The sequence below is a fragment of the Neovison vison genome, chromosome 12 (genome assembly GCF_020171115.1).
Source record: "Neovison vison isolate M4711 chromosome 12, ASM_NN_V1, whole genome shotgun sequence".
In the NCBI taxonomy this organism is placed as follows: domain Eukaryota; kingdom Metazoa; phylum Chordata; class Mammalia; order Carnivora; family Mustelidae; genus Neogale; species Neogale vison.
In genome coordinates this window covers 77,695,100-77,715,591 of record NC_058102.1, presented here as the reverse complement: position 1 = coordinate 77,715,591, position 20,492 = coordinate 77,695,100, and the positions used below count along the sequence as shown (strand labels likewise).

At 37.1% G+C, this 20,492-nt stretch overlaps 1 protein-coding gene across 2 annotated transcripts in view; it reads right to left on the bottom strand.

Moving 5' to 3' along the window:
• CNTN1 (contactin 1) overlaps positions 1 to 17,032 on the bottom strand; it is a 357,030-nt gene extending 339,998 nt beyond the window's left edge. For both annotated transcript variants that reach the window (XM_044227281.1, XM_044227280.1), the window contains exon 1: positions 16,876 to 17,032. The gene's annotated coding sequence lies outside the window, so the exon portion shown is untranslated. The remainder of the gene's footprint in view (positions 1 to 16,875) is intronic.
• Positions 17,033 to 20,492: the final 3,460 nt, after the last annotated feature.

Below are 20,492 nucleotides of genomic sequence, written 5' to 3'. Positions count from 1 at the left end.
TCAGCACCAAAGATACTTAAAAAAAAAAAAAAAAAAAAAAAAAAGATGTTGCTTTCACTCAGAATTCTGCCTGAAGTCCATTATTAAGAAATGTTAAAGAAAAGTATGATCTACGGGGCGCCTGGGTGGCTCAGTGGGTTAAAGCCTCTGACTTCAGCTCAGGTCATGATCCCAGAGTCCTGGGATTGAGCTCCGCATCAGGCTCTCTGCTCTGCTCTGCAGGGAACCTGCTTCCGCCCCCTCCTCATCCCCCGCCCCCTCCCCATCCCCCGCCCCCTCCCCATCCCCCCGCCACCGCCCCCCACCCCCCCACCCCCCACCCCACCCCACCCACCCCCCGTCTCTCTCTGCCTGCCTCTCTGCCTACTTGTGATCTCTGTCTGTCAAATAAATAAAATCTTTAAAAAAAAAAAAGTATGATCTGGTATAAATAAAATAATTCTCCGTTACTATCCACCATCCACAGCACTTGCCCCATCTCAAATATAAGCCAGTTTAGGATAAATAAACAGATAAGCATATGACAGTTGAACAGAAGGGCCATGACAATAATGAAGCAGAAATAATAAATCAAGACTCAACTAGCAGTATCAAATCAAAGAACCATTGTAGGCAATTGTGAAGGAAAGTATTCTCCGGATGAAACAAAATCCTCTTGGGGAAAGGCTTCTTTAAATTTTAATCCTCTAATGAATCAACTTATTTGCAATAACCTGCTTTGAAAAGTACATTAATTTTTGGACATTCAGAAAGTGCCCAGTATTGCCAATATATCCCAGAATAACTCTTACCTGAACAAGAACAGCATTAAAAGGAGACAGAGAGTAAATAAACAAATAAGAAATTATGTACAATTACAAAACATCGCTTATTTATTGTGACTTCTCAGTATAAAATTTTAGCAGGTTATCCAAACATATAAGAATTTTTATTACAAGTATAAGCTTTTCACGTGCCAAGGACTCATTCTTCAAGCACATTGTACTCTGACTAATAAAATTATTTAGGTCAGTAATAATGGTAATTTTTCCTCCTTACAACTAGCCATTTAACCACAGTAAAAATAAATAAGGAAAAAATCTGCAGTCTAGTGAGATCAAACATCTCACTAAAAAAAAAACCCTGTTTCAAATATCTCTAAAAATCTCATTACTACTAGACATCTTTCTTTAGTGATTTAGTCATGTTATAAATGACTATTTTATATCCCAATATAACAAATATAATTGTATGCAAACCAGAAACTGATGTGTTTATGAAATACGCATGGTGGTGTTCTGGTGTTCTCAGTCATGGCTGGGGATAAAATCTAAAGTTCTGTACACCTGTAGACGTCTGCGACTTTTAAAAACACAGGTATTTCTTAGCAGAAATGTAGCTCTCAAAGAGGCTACAAAAAAAATTAAGATGAAAATATATGACTCAGTGCCTTTATTAAATCTTTTCCTTAATTATTCAAAGGGAGTTTTTATAACATTCTAATAACAAGATGAAGTAAAAAATGAAATTATTATTACAAATAATAATTAAAATCATCTCTCATTAAAAGAGATGATTTAGAGAGTATAGGCCTGCCAATTTTGGAGCAAGACTTCTTATTAAGAATTGATATGCTGTGGACGCCTGGGTGGCTCAGTCGGTTAAGCTGCTACCTTCAACTCAGGTGATAATCCCAGGGTCCTGGGATTGAGTCCTGCATTGGGCTCCCAGCTCAGCCTGGAGCCTGCTTCTCTCTTCACCTCTGCCTGCCTCTCTGCCTACCTGTGATCCCTCTCTCTCTCTCTCTCTCTCTGACAAATAAATAAATAAATAAAATGTTAAAAAAAAAAAAAGAATTGATACGCTGCTTCAAATCTAGAGTAAGTTTCCTTAACATTTTTGAAATCACGAAGTCCCCTAATAACTAATACCTTTCTTTTAATTCATTAACTCCTGAAAAAACATTTTAAGGGGTGCCTAGGTGGCTCAGTCATTAAGCGTCTGCCTTTGGCTTGGGTCATGATCCCAGGGTCCTGGGATTGAGCCTCACATTGGGCTCTCTGCTCAGTGGGAAGCCTGCTTCTCCCTCTTCCACTCCCCCTGCTTTTGTTCCCTCTCTCGGTGTGTCTCTCTCTGCCAAAAAAATAAATAAAATTTTTAAGAAAATAAAACAAAACAAATTTTGAGATATCAAATCACTGCCTTACTTGGAACAAAGAATTTTCTTTAAAAGAACTTTCTTGATCTACTATTTTCTCCTCTTCAACCATATATTTTACTACTTTATAGTTTATGCTCTTTCATATATTAGATTTCTTTCAGTTATTTGAATCAGTCATGTTCTGCTAAATGTCCCTGACATAGACATTCACCTAACACATTGATTCTCCTTGTATTAAAGCACTCATCACAGTTTGGGGTTATCTTTTTATCTATTTTTCCCACTTAGCTTAGAAGCCTCTGAAGGCAGGAAAAAGTCTGACTTTTTTACTGCTACTCTATTTCTAAGCCCCAATGCAATGTCTACCTCACAGTGGATCTGTATTTCTGAGCATTCTTGTGTGCCCTCTCTCTGTCTCTCCACCCCTCCCTCTTTCCCTCCCTCCCCTTACAAATACAATGTACAACAAACGAAGAAGAAAAAGTATTATTCACATTATTTCTTTCAGGACCTACTTTGTAGATTACTCATGGGAAACAGATCATTTGCCACATTTGAAAACTGACATTTTGGGGCACCTGGGTGGCTCAGTTGGTTAAGCATCTGCCTTCGGCTCAGGTCATGGTCCCAGGGTCCTGGGATCAAGCCCCACATCAGGCTCCCTGCTCAATAGGGAGACTGCTTCTCCCTCTCTCACTCCTTGCTTGTGCACCCTCTCTCTCTTTGTGGAATAAATCTTTTAAAAAGAAAGAAAGAAAACTGACGTTTTTGTTTTCCTTGAATAACAAGCACCTTTGAGAGGGTCATAAATAGTTATGTGAAAGAGAAGAGGCACCTGCCTAAGCCAATCACCTAAATCAAACCTAGAGAACACTCAGCCAGAAAATACAGCAAACTTACTTTCCTATCTACTTTCTCTGCTTTAGGAAATGAAGCCACACAGAGTTATAGAAGTTGAGTAGATTTCCCCAAGAATTCATATCTACTAAGTGCCAGAACATTGATTTAAATCTACGTCTATTGAATAGCTAGTATTATACTCTTTCCTACATGAGCAGTCATATATTATACTGAAAGTTTATGACCCTAAAATGACAATGATAGTGGGGGAGTTTCTTAGTGCTTGAATTTTATAAAAACAATTTAGGATCCATTTTAACAAAATATTTTAAAATTTCAACAATAATTAAAATATTTTATGTATAAAATAACAAAACTTGATCTACAGCAAAAAAGTATGATGTCATCAGCACATAATTATATTTCATTAATACTATTTCTTAAGTTTATGCTTAATTTGGCAAGACATCTTTCAAGTGTTTGAAAAATTGACAATTTTTAAAAAAGATTTTATTTATTTATTTGACAGACAGAGATCACAAGCAGCAGAGAGGCAGGCAGGGAGAGGGAGGAAGCAGGCTCCCTGCAGAGCAGAGCAGAGAGCCCGATGCGGGGCTCAATCCCAGGACCCTGGGATCATGACCTGAGTCCAAGGCAGAGGCCTAACCCACTGAGCCACCCAGGTGCCCCGAAAAATTGACAATATTAAGCACTGGAGAGAATGTGCAAAAGTAAACTTTCTTTCTTTTTTTTTAAATCTTTTTTTTTTTTAAGATTTTATTTATTTATCAGAGAGAGAGAGGGAGAGAGCGAGCACAGGCAGACAGAATGGCAAGCAGAGGCAGAGGGAGAAGCAGGCTCCCTGCTGAGCAAGGAGCCCGATGCGGGACTCAATCCCAGGACGCTGGGATCATGACCTGAGCCGAAGGCAGCTGCTTAACCAACTGAGCCACCCAGGTGCCCCGAAAAATTGACAATATTAAGCACTGGAGAGAATGTGCAAAAGTAAACTTTCTTTCTTTTTTTTTTTAAGATTTTAGTATTAGAGAGAGAGAGAGACAGTGGTGGAGGGACAGAGGAGTAGGGAGAAACAGACTCCCCACAGGGAGAAGGGAGCAGGGAGCAGGAAGCCCAACATGGGGCTTGATCCCAGCACCCCTGAGATCGTGACCCAAGCTGAAGTAAGATGCTAGACCAACTGAGCCACCCAGGTGCCTCTAAAAGCAAATATTCTTATTCATGTTAATAGGATTATAGATTACTGCAATCTCTTGGAAGAACCATTTGGAAACACCAATAATCTGTAAAGGACGTTCCTTTTGCCAGCTATTTCATTCTAGAAATGTATTTTACAGAAATATTTCCAGAAATGTGCAAAAGTACATGTAGAACAATGTTGTGCATTTTTTAAAATATTTTATTTCTTTTTTTGACAGAGAGAGAGACAAGCGAGAGAGAGAGAGAGAGAGAGTGCACACAAGCAATGGGAGCAGCAGAGGGAGAGGGAGAAGTAGGCTCCCCGCTGATCAAGGAGCTCAATGCAGAGCTCAGTCCCAGGACCCTGAGATCATGACCTGAGCTGAAGGCAGATGCTTAACCAACTGAGCCATCCTGGCATCCCAATGATGTGCATTCTTAAAAAAAAAAAAATGGGAAATAACCCAAAGATCCAATGATGGGACATAAATTAGGTTCCATTGCAAAGGGATACTTGGCAAATGCTTAAAAGAATATGTGAGGACTATAATGTGTGGAAATAAAAGCTGGCCAAGATTGAAAAAAAGTAACAGAACATTACATATAGTATACATCATACTATATTTTGATGGTAATAATAATAAATTTAAAACTATAGCCTTTGGGAGCACCTGAGTGGCTCAGTTGTTTAAGCAACTGCCTTCAGCTCAGGTCATGATCCTGGAGTCCTGGGATTCAGTCCTGCATGGGGCTCCCAGCTCCATGGGGAGTCTACTTCTCCCTCTGACCTTCTCCCCTCTCATGCTCTCTCAAATAAATAAATAAATAGTTTTTTAAAGAGCTGTGTTTAAAAAACAAAAAAACTATAGCCTTTGGGCACCCGGGTAGCTCAGTTGGTTAAGTGCCTGCTTTTGGCTCAGGTCATGATCCTGGAATCCCAGGATCAAGTCTCACATCAGGGTCCGTACTCAGCAGGGTGTCTGCTTCTTCCTCTCTGCTCTTCCCCCTACCTCATGTTCTTTCTCACTCACTCACTCTCTCTCTCAAGTAAACTAATAATCTTTAAAATAAATAAATAGGGGAGCCTGGGTGGCTCTGTGGATTAAGCCTTTGCCTTGGACTCAGGTCATGATCTTAGGGTCCGGGGATCGAGCCCCCATCAGGCTCTCTGCTCAACAGGGAGCCTGCTTCCCCCCCTCTCTCTGCCTGCCTCTCTGCCGACTTGTAATCACTCTCTCTGTCAAATAAATAAAATCTTTAAAAATAAATAAATAAAACAAAATTAATAAAACTATATGCATAAAATATTTTAAAAACATATATAAAAAGTCAGTAATAGCTGTTGTTGAATTTAAATGAATGAAGTTATTAAAATTTTTATAGCTATTAAAAATAGTATGAGATTATTTTGAAAAATATTATTGAATATCTTTGAAAATTTAGACGAATAAGTCCTAGAAAAAATAACACACCAAAAAAGATTAAGTAATAATTAAGAAAAATAAATGCATAATTCATAAGATGATTATTTCACTTAAAATTGTGCCACACACACACACAAAAAATGACCAAATGGCTTTACTGGTGGATTCTATAAAATATTTAAGAAAGAAGTTAACACAGGGAGGCTTGGGTGGCTCAGTTGGTTAAGCAGCTGCCTTCCACTCTGGTCATAATCCCAGGGTCCTGGGATCAAGTCCCACATCGGGCTCCTTGCTCAGCAGGGAGCCTGCTTCTCCCTCTGCCTCTGCCTGCCACACTGCCTGCTTGTGCTCTCTCTCTGACAAATAAATAAATTTTAAAAATAAAATAAAATAAATTTTAAAAAGAATGAAATTAACATAAGCATCCAGACTCTTACCAAAATAGTCAATCTATTCCAAATCATTTCAGGAGTTTAACCAACATAAACCTAACAACAAAATGTGACCAAATAAAATTACAAAAGTTGAAAAAAATAGCTTAAAAAAATCCTAAATAAAACATTATCAACCCCAACCCAGTAATATACACAATGAGTAATAGGCAGATCATGAGTAAGTTAAATTTATTCCAGAAATTTATTCCAGGTTTAACATCTGAGAATCAGTTAGTGTTATCCATTGCATTAATCTAGCATAAGAGAAAAATCATATGGTCATCTAAATAAGTTTAAAATTATTAATATATGAAACAAACAGAAATAGGAGGGCATTTCCTTAACCCAATAAAAGTTATCTACGAAATGGTGAAATATGGAGAAATTTTCTTATGAGATCAAAGAATGAGAAAAAAGTTGTGAGTTATCACCACTTTTACTCAACATTGCACTAGAGATCCTAGCCAACACAAAAAGGTAAAATTTTAATAAGTTATAAAGTATGGATAAGAAGAAATAAGCTCATTATTCTCTAGATACAACTGAGTGTCTAGAAAATTAAAAGGAATCAACAGAAAAATTAATACTGGTTGGTGAGCTTTATAAGTCTATAAAAGGTCAACATAAAATTTACTATACACTTTTTATTATTAAAAAAGCGTTAGAAAATGAAATTTAGAAATTAGAGTGCTTATGATGGCATAAAAAATCAAATACTTGGAATAAATAGAGCAAAAGATGTGCAAGATTTTCACACTGAAAACTTTAGGCATCATTTAAAGAAATTTTAAAAGATCTAGAAAAAGTGATACATATTTAGGCCATGATCATAAATGAAAAGACTCAATTTTTTTTATCGTGTCAATTACACTCAAATTGACTTCTAGATTAAATGTCATTCTAATCAAATTCCAACAAGGATTTTATAGTACTAACAAGCAGATTGCAGATGTATCTAGCAAGGCAAAGAGTCATTAGCAGTCAAGACAAACTTACTCAAAGAATAACCAAGCTGGAGGAGCTACTCTAGCAAATACTAAAACATATTTTAAATCCACAGTAATTAAGACTGTGTCTGTGGGCATAATAACAGACAAATAACCCAGTGGAATGGAATAGAAAGTCCAAGAACAAATCTGCGCATACATGGAACACTTGATTTATGACAAACACTTGATTTACTGCCAAACTTTGGGGAAAGGAGAGCCTTTTCAATAAATGTTTCTGGACGAATTTTTTATCCATAAAAGTAAGAAAGCAAGCCACACACAAAAATCAATTTCAGATGAAATGTAAAACAGTATAGGGTCTTGAACACAATACAAAAAAAATCTCCATAACTTGTAGTAAGGAAAGATTTATTAAACAAGACAAAAAAAAAAATACTAACTCTAGACTACGTCAAAGCTGAGAACATCCATGGACAAAACATAGCATGAAAAGAATGGCAAAGCAAATCACAGAGTGGGAGAAGATACTGGAAAATATTTTCTAAGGGCTCAAATTCAGAATATATAAGGAACTTCCTCTGACTCAAGAAGGAAAAGACAGATAATTCAATAGCAAAATGGACAAAGCTTCTGAATAACACTTCAAAACAGCATATTCAAATGGCCAAAACATATAAAGGTGTTCAACCTCTAATTAATAAAAAAAATGCACATTAAAACCATACTTAGATACCCATCTCCACTAGATAGTTTTAAGTTAAAAACACTATTAATACCAAGAGTTGGCAAGCTAAGCAGCAACTTGAAATCTCATACACCATGGGATGGACTGCAAATTGGCTCAACCACTTGGGAAAAGCAAACAATACCTACTAAGTATTGGATTATGACTTACAACTCAGCAATTTTAATCTTACCTCAATCTTAGCAAAAATGGATACACATACATGTACTATAAAAGACACAGACAATGACAAATGTTCATAGGAGAACTATTGGTAATAACAAAACTGGAAACTACCTAGATGCCCAACAAGTGGAACAGATATATATTTTTTGGAATATTCATACAAAATTCTATAGAGGAATAAAAATGAACTACTATACGCAAGAACATAGATATTTCTATCCAAAAGGTTGAGCAAAATAAGTTGCATGCAAAAAAAAGTGCACAATATATGATTCCATTTATGTTAATTTCAAAAACAGGCAAAACTATTCAAAGGTCTTAAAGTCAGAATAGTTGCTACCTTTGGGAAAGAGCAAGGTAGTAGTGATTGGGAGGGGCCAGAAGAGGAGTTCTTGGGTACAGATAAGTTCTTTCTCCTGAACTGAGTGTTCATTCCATGGGTATAAGTACTTTGTTAAAGTTCAATGAATTGACACTTTTCTATGCATTTTTCTGGATTTCTGTTACTTTTTAATTAAAGAGAGAAAAAATAAAGGCAGTACAATGTTTTACTGAAAGCAGATGCCTTATTTTCATCCCCATTCAACTTGTGCATAAATCAAAATTCAAAAATTACTTTCTTTGGAAAAACTCAGTAATGTTCTAGTACCAAAAGAGTTGTTATGATCTCTAAATATATGCAGACAAGAAGAAAAATACAGTCAATCAGACAGTAGATATTTTTAAAGATTTTTAATTAAGGGGCTCCTAGGTAGCTTAGCCAGTTAAGTGTCTGCCTTCAGCTCAGGCCATGACCCCAGAGCCCTGGGACCCAGTCCCATATCAGGCTCCCTGCTCACCAGGGGGTCTGCTTCTCCCTCTTCCCGTGCCCCTCCCCTTCTGTTCTTGCTCTGTCTCTTGATTTATCTCTCAAATAAATAAATAAAATCTTCAAAAATTTTTCAATTAAAATACAATATTATATTTAATGTATAAAAATATTATAAAATGGGAATTTTTATCTGATATAAACTTCTGTTATATTAAATAAGTTGAATCCCAAACTGGAATATTATAAATGTTATTTATAATATTTTAGCTGGCAATCTTGTCTGTTAACTTTCAGTACTTACATGGTACTTTCAGTAACCATGACAATTAAATACTATAAGATCAGATGTCTTAAGATAGAATTACTGTTTATGGTTTGTGGTGTTAGGAAGCAAAATTAGGGCAGAAAAGCAAAAAAATTTCTGATGCTCATTCCAAGGTAAAATAATGAATTTTTAAATAGTACATTGCAATTGTTTAATTCATGTTTGAGAAACTGCCCCATGTAAATCACTGTAGTAGAAGACCACTTCGTTTATAAGATATCCATAAATAAAACATGTATAAATTTAAAATGTTTTGATCTCTTGTATGGATACTAAGTTTATTTGGGATAGATACCAGTCACCAAAAAGAAGAAAATTTAAAATGTGATTCACAGAAAACTAAAACTGGATGTCATGTAAAGGCATTAAGCTTGATAACTTAGATTCACGAGTAAGATAACCTGCAGATAAATTCTAGCTTCTGTAATCATTAGCTTTTTAACAGCTCTACTTTTCCTCATCTGTAAAATAGTAAAAAATAATAAATAAAATCACTTGCTGGATTTGGTTAAATTATGAGATATCACATCAAACACATTTAAAACAATGCCCAATACACAGTGAATGCTCAATAAATGATTGTTGTCAATAATTGAGAATATAGATATAAGACAGAGGAGAAATTATAGTTAACATATTGTTTTCAGTATTTTTAATATTCAAACTAGGCCAGATCAGTGCTATAGGTAAGTATCCATCTATTTTTCATGTCTTCTTAAACATTATTTCTGAAAAAATATTTGACTCCTCAGAAACCCTTAAGACTGTACAGACAATATACTAAACCAAGCTGGAAAGGTAAATATTGTCTACTTAATTAAGACAATATTGGAAGGTACTTTAATAATTCTAGTAAAAACATGAGTGAAAGAGTATTATACTTGTTGCCAGAAATTTTAAAAAATACACTCTGAAGTAATAAAGGTTATAACATGTACTCACACACACATACACACATATATAGTGTAAATAATGAAACACAAGATTTTGAAATGTTTAACACAATATTGCTATCACTGGGTTTCATAGATAATTAAAAAAACAAACTAAAAATTACATGTAGGTACTACTGCAGTGAATTTTTACTGGATTGTTCAGGAGTCTCAGTAGATTATCAAGACCAATGTCCTTGACCTGGACAGAATGGTGGCTGGCTAAGATGTTTTGGCTAAGCCTAACACACCAAACGTGCAACTATAAGTAAGATTACCTTACTTCTTATCCAGATTTGCCACTAACATGATTTCAGGCAAACTACTTATTTCTCTGAGCTTGTTTCCTTATCTCTAGGTGTGGATAATCATGCTTTCTATCTAACTTTTATGATTGTTGCAAAGAATCAAACACAGTTATGCATGTAACCATGTTTTGTAAACTTCTGGAGATCACACCAATGGAAGACCTCTTATTAAATGAAGAAAAGAGAGATGAATTTTGTCAATATTAATTCCAACACAGCTAAATGTATATATGTATATTATCCTGAAACTATACACTTCTTACTCTTTCTAAAATGTAAAAATATTTAAAAGGGAGTTGCCTAATGGTCTAGCATTGGGAATTATTCAATGTCTTAGCCATAAATTTTCATTAAAAATTGCTTATTAAGGGGCGTCTGGGTGGCTCAGTAGGTTAAGCCTCTGCCTTCAGCTCAGGTCATGATCTCAGGATCCTGGGATCGAGCCCCACATCGGGCTCTCTGCTCAGCAGGGAGCCTGCTTCCCCCTCTCTCTCTGCCTACTTGTGATCTCTCTCTGTCTATCAAATAAATAAATAAATAAAAATTGCTTATTAACGGACTCTCTTCTATGAATCTCATATAAACCAATAGAATCAGGAAGTTAATTCTTAAAAAATAAAGTGAAAATTGATATGGCTTCTAGTTTTTATTTGCTTATTTCCAAGGTAGAGATATAAATCCTTTATTCCTTGAAATTTGAAAAAAAAAGTTTAATTTTAACCTTTCTTTATTCATTTCTTCCAAAAATATTTATTAATTATCAGCTATATGTCAGAGCCTTCACTGGACACAAGAGGAAAAAGGTTTCTATTTTGATGGGTTTTCAGTGGGTATAACAGACGAGTATACAATTAGTGACAATTTAGTATAGTATGTGTTATGGATGGGATACCTATGTATTGTTATGGAAGCACTAAATAAGGACTCCAAACTCAGCCTTCAAGTTTAGGGAAGTCCTCCTAGAGAATGTGGCAGTTCACCTGAGCCTTGAAGACATTACGCAAACTCAGTTATATTGCAGAAAGGAGAAAGGTCATTTATGGCAGAGAAGAGAATATGGAGGGGAAGTGAAGTTCGGGGGAAAAGAAGAGAAAACATGATATATTAGGAGAAATGCAAACAATTCTGTGTGATTGGCATTATGGGAGACTGGAAATATAAGAGACTACAGCAATAAAAAATGGAGTCAGAGAATTAATCATGGGCCATTTAATACCAACTTTAGGTGAAATGCAAAGAACTCCAGGCATCTTATTTTTAGTAGAAGACACACTAGATGACATTGGTTTTAGAGAGAGAACTTTGATTACGATGTGGAGAATGTGCTTGAGAAGAAGACTGTAAGAGGGCGACTGATGTAAAGACTCTTAACTCTGAATATCCTCATTTCCTACATGAGAAACAAAGACTTAAAGAGATTAGGTAACTTGCCAAATATCAGGGTTTGTAACTGTGAGCTGGGTTTCCTGCAAAGCTCTGCATAACTCTTAACACGTGTGTTCTTTAAGGACCAAGGAAACTGCTTCCCATAAAAGAAATGAATGTGGCTAACCCTCAGTATTAGAGACTAGTAGCAAATTAAACTGTGTAGGAAAAGCAACAACAGTCAGGTCCACATCATCAAAATCAAGTACAGGGGTGAACAATTACCCAGTGAATTAAGGACCATCTGGATAATCCCAGCCAAAGCAGATTTAGTGCCGGAGTCATTCAGATAATGTGCAAACAATGCGTGTTGCTCTGGCTGAGTAACCTGGTCATTAATATCTTCCATAGTATGTTTTGCCCTGTGGCACTTTTGAAATGGACAAAAGTAGTTCACAAAGAATTAAGATACTATTCACTTCATGGGAAAACCACGTAAATAATAATGGGATCCTAATAGACAGAGAGCGTATTTTATATGACCCCAGGAGCCATTTCACACAGTGATATATACACAATATAGATAAGCCAAATCCCACTTCAAAGAATAAAAGAAGTTCAGCAATTGCACCCTCAAATATGTGTTTTTTATATTCAATTCTTTGTCAGGTGAAGAAAGTTTTCTGAGCATTAAAGCAATGAAAAATGTTACTACAAATAGACTTAATAGGTTAAGCTACAGCAAGGTTATGAATTTCTGTATGTCCAAAAAAATATTAAAAGATAAAAGACAAAAAAAGTGAAGAAAATTTTCACAGTATACAATGGATTTTTCTATTAAGTAAGTTAAGAAACCATAACTCAATAAAGATTCAAATGAAATCCACAAATTAAGAAATACAAAAAGCCAGTAAATATGAAAACATTTTTCAATATCATCAAAAACTCACAGAAACACAATTCAAAAGAATAATCAGATACACAATTTCTATTATCAAAATAGTCCATTTTTAAACCACAATATCAAATATTGAGACTATTGCCCAATTGGTTTATACTGAGTATTAATTTGTGCCTAAACTTTTTGCTAGAGCAATTTGGAAACAAGCATTAGGAGTCTGAAAATACTTAAAGGTATGACCCAGTAATATCTATGAAGTTATTATAAGGAAATGGTCAGAAATGCAAAGACTAATGTATAATCATGTTCATTTCCATAAATGTGAAAAAACAGGAAACAATCTAAGGACTCTATCTATATGAGAGAATAGGTGGCAGCGGTAAAAAAAATACATGGTTAGTAATAATATTAAATGCAATGATAAACTAATGTTTATGGCATGGTAAAAATTATCAAATCAAAGCGGGGGAAAGTAAAATATAAAAATGAATATTCACTCTAATTTCAAATTTGCATGTTTAAAATACCTATGTATATTCATAGAAATAAAATTGGGAGGTTGAGAGTGGATCTCTCTGCATGGTGGAATTTTATTTCACTTTCACCTTTTCTTGAAAGATCCCATATTTCCTTATAATTATAAAATATTATTTAAATATAATATTAAATGTATATACTTCTGAATGCCATTTTATACAATAGGTCATTCATACAACCATCATGAAATAATGACCTATCTTCCTCCTGTTTCATTTCTAGTTATCTAACTAGTAAATTCTATTCTCAGGATTTTAACCCAAGTGTTCTTGCTCCAAAGTTAGCACTGTGGATATGAAAGTATGAAGTAAATCACAGTAAATGTTTTAAATAAAGAAAGAAAATTAAAAATGTATTATATCAGTAGTATGTGGCATGTTAGATTAAAGCAGAAAGACATACATTGGGAGATTTGAAAAACTGTCTACTGTACTAATCCAAGACATGTAACGACATATACACTTGTATTGGGGAAAACATATGATGAAAATTAGAGATCAGAATCAAAATGGATAATTTAATTACTGAATAGATGGTGGGTACTTGGAGATAGAAGTCTGGAAAAAAAAATAATCACAAACCAGAAGCCTGGAAAACTGTTGTATCCTTTGCTAAAAGCCAGTATTGGGGTGGAGGGGAGTTTTTACTATCTCCTATTTCTAGCTATTACTTGTAAGTAAGGAATACAACCAAGCCCTATTTAAATATGTTACGTGGATTATTTTATTTAATACTAAAAAAAAAAAAAAAAAAAAGAAAAGAAAAAGAAAAAAAAAAACACAAAAAGCTCTGAGGTAAGTGCTATTATAACCCCCAGCTGACTTACTGACATTCACTTACATGCATAATGATATATAGATATTAACACACGGAGGCTTCCGTCCAAAGCCTATGCTCTTAGCCACCATGTTAGTAATTTGGAATGGCTAATAGAGGAAAGATTAGGAAAGACATGAAGAAGGAGAATTTTGTTTCCAATAGAATAAACTGCATCAATTGGAGGAATTCACTTGAAAACCTGAAGCAGGAAGAGAAGGTAAGAGGGAGGCAAAGAAGAGACGTTTAGAAGAATTTAAGAGGAAAATTATAACATCAGATCATTTCAGTATCAAAAAGTAAAATCTCAAGGAGGAGATGGAGAATATGGAAAATGGCAGTTCAAAGGGAAAGAAAAATGAATAATAACATTAATTTAAAAAAACAATAATTGAATTTAAAGAAGAACTTACTGATAACATAGAATGGGTTCTTTGTTATGATGTAAACCATGGTCAATGTATATAGAAATAGATGGTGATGGGAAATAGATAGATGTTGTTGTTTTCTTTTTAAATAAAGATATACATGGCATGTTTTATATAGAAAAGTATAAATCATCTATCCTTCAACTTGGTCTCTAGTTGGTCTCAAGGGGCACAGATAAGAGACATACAGAATAACATGTACAGAGCCATAACCCCTACTGGAAAACTGAATCATTCCTTGAAAGGAAACAGAAACACCTATGTCTTTTATTACTCCTCTTGGAGAAGTTATCTTGGAGAGGATAACAGAATCTTAAAGCCTATTGGAACTGTGTTCAGTGTGGTGGAGTATACAAAAATATAGGGCATGGTCTTTTTCTGCAAAGTGCTTCTTTGCCTAATTTAGAAGACAAATCAGGATATATATATATATATATACACATATATAGATATAAATATATTTTATATATATCAAATAAAGAAATAAGAATATATATGTATATAAATAAAGAAATAAGACTGAACATCTGAATAACTGGTATTGTTACTGGTGTAACATTGACCAAATTTTGTTATCAATATCAAAAATCACTTGAATCTGAAGGATTCTATTTGAGGAGAAACTGCTACGGAATATAATTCATAGTAGCTTGTTGAAATATTAGGGTTGAAATAGTGGAATTTTAGAAGGCTTTAAGCAAATTTCTTGTACCCTCTAAATCTTAGTTTTTTCACCTAAGAAAATGAAAAAGTTACCATCTGGATTAAATAACTTCAGGCAATGGGAAAAATAAATACACATACATCTATAAAAGATAGTCCATGTATTGCAAATAGATAGGATATGAAAAAGCAGCACATATTTAAATATTGGGTCCACAAGTAAAATTTGTACAAAGAAATAGGTTAAAACTACCTTCAAAGGTTCTAAAAGTCTCTTAGTTTTACATCTTGCAAGGTGGGTGGATCTCCCCCCCCCATCTCCAAATGCTACTAGCTATAAGTTACCACCCAAATAAATTTACAACCCACCAACGAAGGTAGGGCATACACAAACCATTATGCTCTGATGACTTTAATAAAATATCCCCAATATGACATGCATTTATTTGCTATGTGTGTTACATTTCAGGCTGGGAAGGTACATACATATATTGCAAGGCTGAAAAATTCGGGGAAATGGATGAAGATCAAATAACACTCTAAGAATGTACTCAAAATAATATCCAGAAATACCGATATTCGTGTGCGTTACAGAGACATTATTCCATGCAGGGTTCCGTCAATCTGAACACATCTTCTCTGGCTTTTCCCCCAATGGAGAATTCGATTCCCTTTTGCCCCTCCCACTCAGTGCTTCCAGATTGCTTCAGAAGGCCCAGGCAGCCTGCTCAGCAGCAGGCAAACAGGGCTGGGTGTGCAGGAGCTATATATAGCTCCACCTTGGAGATGTGCACACACAAGCACACATACAAATGCCCATGCTGGATTTGGCATGAGCAAATGAGAAAAGGTTTCAGCCTCCCCTTTTCCTTTTTCCTCATCACCCCAATTTTTCAATAATTTCCAAAGCAGGGTGTCTTCGGTTCCCTAGAGTGATGCAGTCTCTAATTTCTCTGCAATTCTTCTGCTTACTGCTTCCAGCAATGTGACTCCTGCAGGAAGCGGCATTGGGCCAACACCTACTACCCAGATGCGGTCACCCAGGGAGGGTGTCTTGCAGCCGCCGGGAGCCCATCCGGGCACAATTACTTGACTCTCTGGGAATCCCCGAGGATAAACCCGTTTTTTTAGAAACTAGGCGAAAAGGTGGTTCCCATTAGACAACACCAGGCTTAGGAGAGCAGACGCGAAACCTTCCCTGCCTCTCCCCTCCTCCGTCTGCAGCAGATAGGGGAGAAGCGCCCAGGTCTTCTCAATGGAGACATAATTAATCTGTAAATGCCCTTAGAGTTGAGGGATTTCTTCCCCACCCCCCCTCCTGAAGGGAGCCAGTTCTTAACAGAAGAGCCAGGGAACAAACAAGTGCCTTCCTCCGCACGGCCCCGTCATTCCCAGTTTTTGCAGGGATGCGCTTGCTAGGCTAGACGCAAGGTACGGGGGTAAAGGAGTAGGTGCGGACAGGCGTGGGGAGGAGCAGAAGCTCCTCTCGGTTTAAGAAGACCTGCGGGTTCCCGGCTGCTGACATGTCTGCTCCCCCATACCCTCCCCTGCGGGTGGACATGGCATTCCTTGGGCGCGTCACCGGCCGCGGCGGCCGAAGCCTCTGAGAGGAAAGTTGACGAGACATGGATGGAGGCTCGGTCCCTTCTCGTAGGGCACTGCCGACCTGCCCCGCCCGTCACCAGGGCTCCCGCACTCCTCCTTCCCAGCACCCAGACGACCTCTATCCCAGCCCTTCCAGCCGCACTTCGCGACGAGAGCTGCGGCGACCACATCAGATTTGGGGGTGACGAGGGCGGGGCGGGGCTGGGGGAAGGGGAAGGGAGGCAACAGTAGCATGAAAATACGCATGCTTTTTTTCTATCTGCAAAGAAGAAAAAGTCCTGCCCCCTACCTGTTCTCTGCTCCTGCTCCCCTCGGCGCGGCACAGCTGGACCATAACCTACAGGTTTCCCACTTCCGCTGCAAACACCTGGGAGCGCATCTCCACACCCGGTGCCCCTCCTAGCCTCGGCGGAGCCCTGCCTTGCTACTTGACAGCAGAAGCCGGGCCTTTTAGAGCGGTCATTGGGGCCGCGGGGAAAGGGGGCGGGCACCGGAGGGAAACCCGCGTCTCTCATTGGATAGAAGGAATGCCACTCTCACCCCAGACCAGGGCTCGCTGCGGACTGAGGTTTGCTGCTAAAGCTAACCGCAAAGGGTCTCTGCAGTCCCTGGCACCAAACCCTCCTGCCACTGGATCAGGGACCCCTAAGAGGAGAGAAACCGGTTTGATGACTTGTCATATGAGACCCCCGAGAGGGAGGGAAGGGCCGGGCATAACCAGACAAGCAGCACTTTCCAGAGCTTCCCTGAAGGGACCATCTGCTCTGGGAGACTGGACAGGAGAAAATATCAGGAGCAGTGCCTTGCTAGAGAAGCACGAACTTCAGTACAGAACCGTTGAAGATACAGAAATACATACACTTAAGTGAAAAAAAAAGAATCACAAGAAATAAAAAAGACATGAGGGTTTGGGTTGTTTCAAGTTTCCATTTTTGCCTAAATGTAGCATGCCAGTTTTCCTGTGGAGTAAAGGTTGAACTGTTTGTTCTGTGCTGCAGAGAAACTCCAAAATATCCCCTGGTAGGAACAGTGCCTTAAATGGGAAAGCTTTGCAGTAATAACCTCACCAGAAACAGTAAAGGAAGGAAAGTAAGGCCAGACTGCATAATGGACTTGCCTTGGAGGGTTCATTTGGTAGTAGAAGTCTTTAAATAATCACCACCAGACTACCTGGTGATCAGTTTCTTTTCTACTGATATTAGTTCCTCATTCCTTTTGTGCTCAGACCCTGAAGCTGCACAGGATGTATAAGTCAAGGTGATCCCTAGATGATCTCAAGCCTGCTTTTTAGGTGAAGGGGCCAAGGACAAAACAACTTTGTTCCCATCTTTCAACTCTGCCTTTTGTCCAGTGGAATCAGGAAGATACTTCTCAAATGGAGGAAAATGATAGAAAGATTACCAGTAGAATTGGAGGAAGGGAAGTATATTATTTTAGTGCCATATAAAGAAACAATCTTCTCACTTGCAGGCTGCCTCGTTTCTGCAAATAGCCAAGTTCTTCATCCACCTAAATTAAGTAGTCATCTTAACTAGTGCTGAGTATGACACAGCTCACTGGACGACTGTTGGAGAGATGGCATAGTTATTAAATGTTAAATAATTGTAGGCTCTTAACGTAGTGCTTATGGTTGTCATGACTCTTGGCCAGGCTCTTCATAAAATGTTCTCTTTATAAAACTAGATGATTCAAATTAATATATTTGGAAGTGGGAATGGACCCTAAAGATAATTTACAGAGAACAATACATAGGGCTTCTATGCTGGAAACTCATTTAACCACTGAATGGGAATAACTAAAAATGTTATGGCAAGTTTCAAAACCAGAAATGTTTCTACATAAGGTGCCATTAGTCTTGTATCTCCATTCCAGCGACCCACACAAATTGTTCCACTGAACTGGACAAATCACACATTATTTAATGTATTTACTGAGCACTTACTCCGTGCCACAACCTGTGTTAGGTGCTAGGGAACTAAACAAGAATAAGACATAGAAAGTGTTGAAGAGGGACTAGGAAGCAATGAAGATAATAAAATATTATAGTAAGGAATATGTATTTCCAATGTTAACATTCTTTTGATTCCTAAATTTAAATTATTTTGAGTAACAATAAACGCTAGCAGACCCTCCCCTAGATTTAAGGAGTGAGAAGGTGAAGTAACAAGGAAAGGAACTGAAATTGAGGTTACTACAAAAGTTGAAACTGGAAATGAAAAGAATACTAAAGAAATGTCTGCTATCCTCATTCTTTCATTCCTTTTTTCAGCAAAAATTGCTGCTATAAATATAGTGATGAATAAGGTAGGCAAGCTCTCATGAAGTATATTTGTTTTTCAAACAGACGTTACTTTAGTTACTGATATAATAATAAAGTATATATATAATTAGATAATATTTACTGATATAATTATAGCTCTGCATGCTTGACTATGTGTGCGCATACATACACACATAATTTGAAAGGAGTATTATGATAATTATAATTTCTATCTGGGCATCAGTCACCTCACATATTTTCAGATAAAACAGACCATCTCTCCAGTTATTATCTCAGAGAGCAAAACCTGCACATCTGTTCCCAGAATACATATATTCTTATATATATGAGTGTATAAAAGTATCTGCTACAGTGCATTTTACATTTTTCAAATCACTTTCAGATAAAATCCTCCCTTTTTTCTTAAGTAAGCAGGAGCGTCATTATTAACTCTATTTCACAATTGAAGAAATTGAAATAGCCAAAGAAATCTATTCCTTTGAAATTAAAGGTAATTTAAAAATAGTTATGTATATAACGGTTGGTGTATACAAGACATTCAGTACTTAAAGGTGAATATATGATTTATAAAATGTGAGAATTTAAAGAACTTTAGAAACTCTCAGTTTCCACTGTGAAAGAATCAATTATTATAATTTTTTAAAAGATTTTATTTATTTATTTGACAGACGGAGATCACAAGTAGGCAGAGAAGCAGGCAGAGAGAGAGAGGAGGAAGCAGGCTCCCTGCTGAGCAAAGAGCCCGATGCGGGGCTTGATCCCAGGACCCTGGGATCATGACCTGAGCTGAAGGCAGAGGCTTTAACCCACTGAGCCACCCAGGCGCTCCTCAATTATTATAATTTGCTCAGGATTATTTACCTACTTAGAAGCCAAGGTGAGTCTGGAATCCAGATCTCAGTGCTACTCCATTATTTTTTCACCACCGTGAACAATAACGTGGGTATCTCTTCCAGCGGAGTTCTTGCCCTTTTTCCTCCCTGATCCACCCAACCTTCTGAAATTCTAAAGACCAATGCAACAGTGTACTCATTTTCCTGCATCTCTAAAAATATAGGAGAGCATGCCACTTTAACTGGCAATTAAGCAAGATGTGATCAGTAGCTGTGATAAGTTTGCTTGTCAGTTGTGGTTTTGCCCCATAATACGGGGATCAGAGTAAGTGGGGCTGGTATTTAGGTATAAAGGAAGTTGATGGAAATGGGTGGCTAGCTAGGCAGATTGCCTCTGGCACATACTGTCCCTAAAGTCCAAAAGAGGAGAACTGCCGAAACAATAGTCTGGATCCTTGCTATTTGACAGCCTTGTATAGAACCTGTTTGCAAATCTCTAAAAGAAACAGTAGGGAAATTTTGCCTGGTTCTCTGGTTGGCTCTAATTCCCTAGTCACTCTCAGAGTTCCACAGCACAATTGATTGGGTATTATTACATGGCTAAACTTCCCTTGGCCCTATTATTGAATTCTCCTACCATCCATCCTCTCCTTCTCCCACCCTGCACTGTCCCTCTTTCTGGAATCATTCCAATTTCCTCTAACTAGGGATTACATCTTGGTGAGAGGAAAGGAAACTACAGCAGCCTTACAGCTTGCCACTGTATGCATTCCTTTTCTTTCTCCTCTGCTC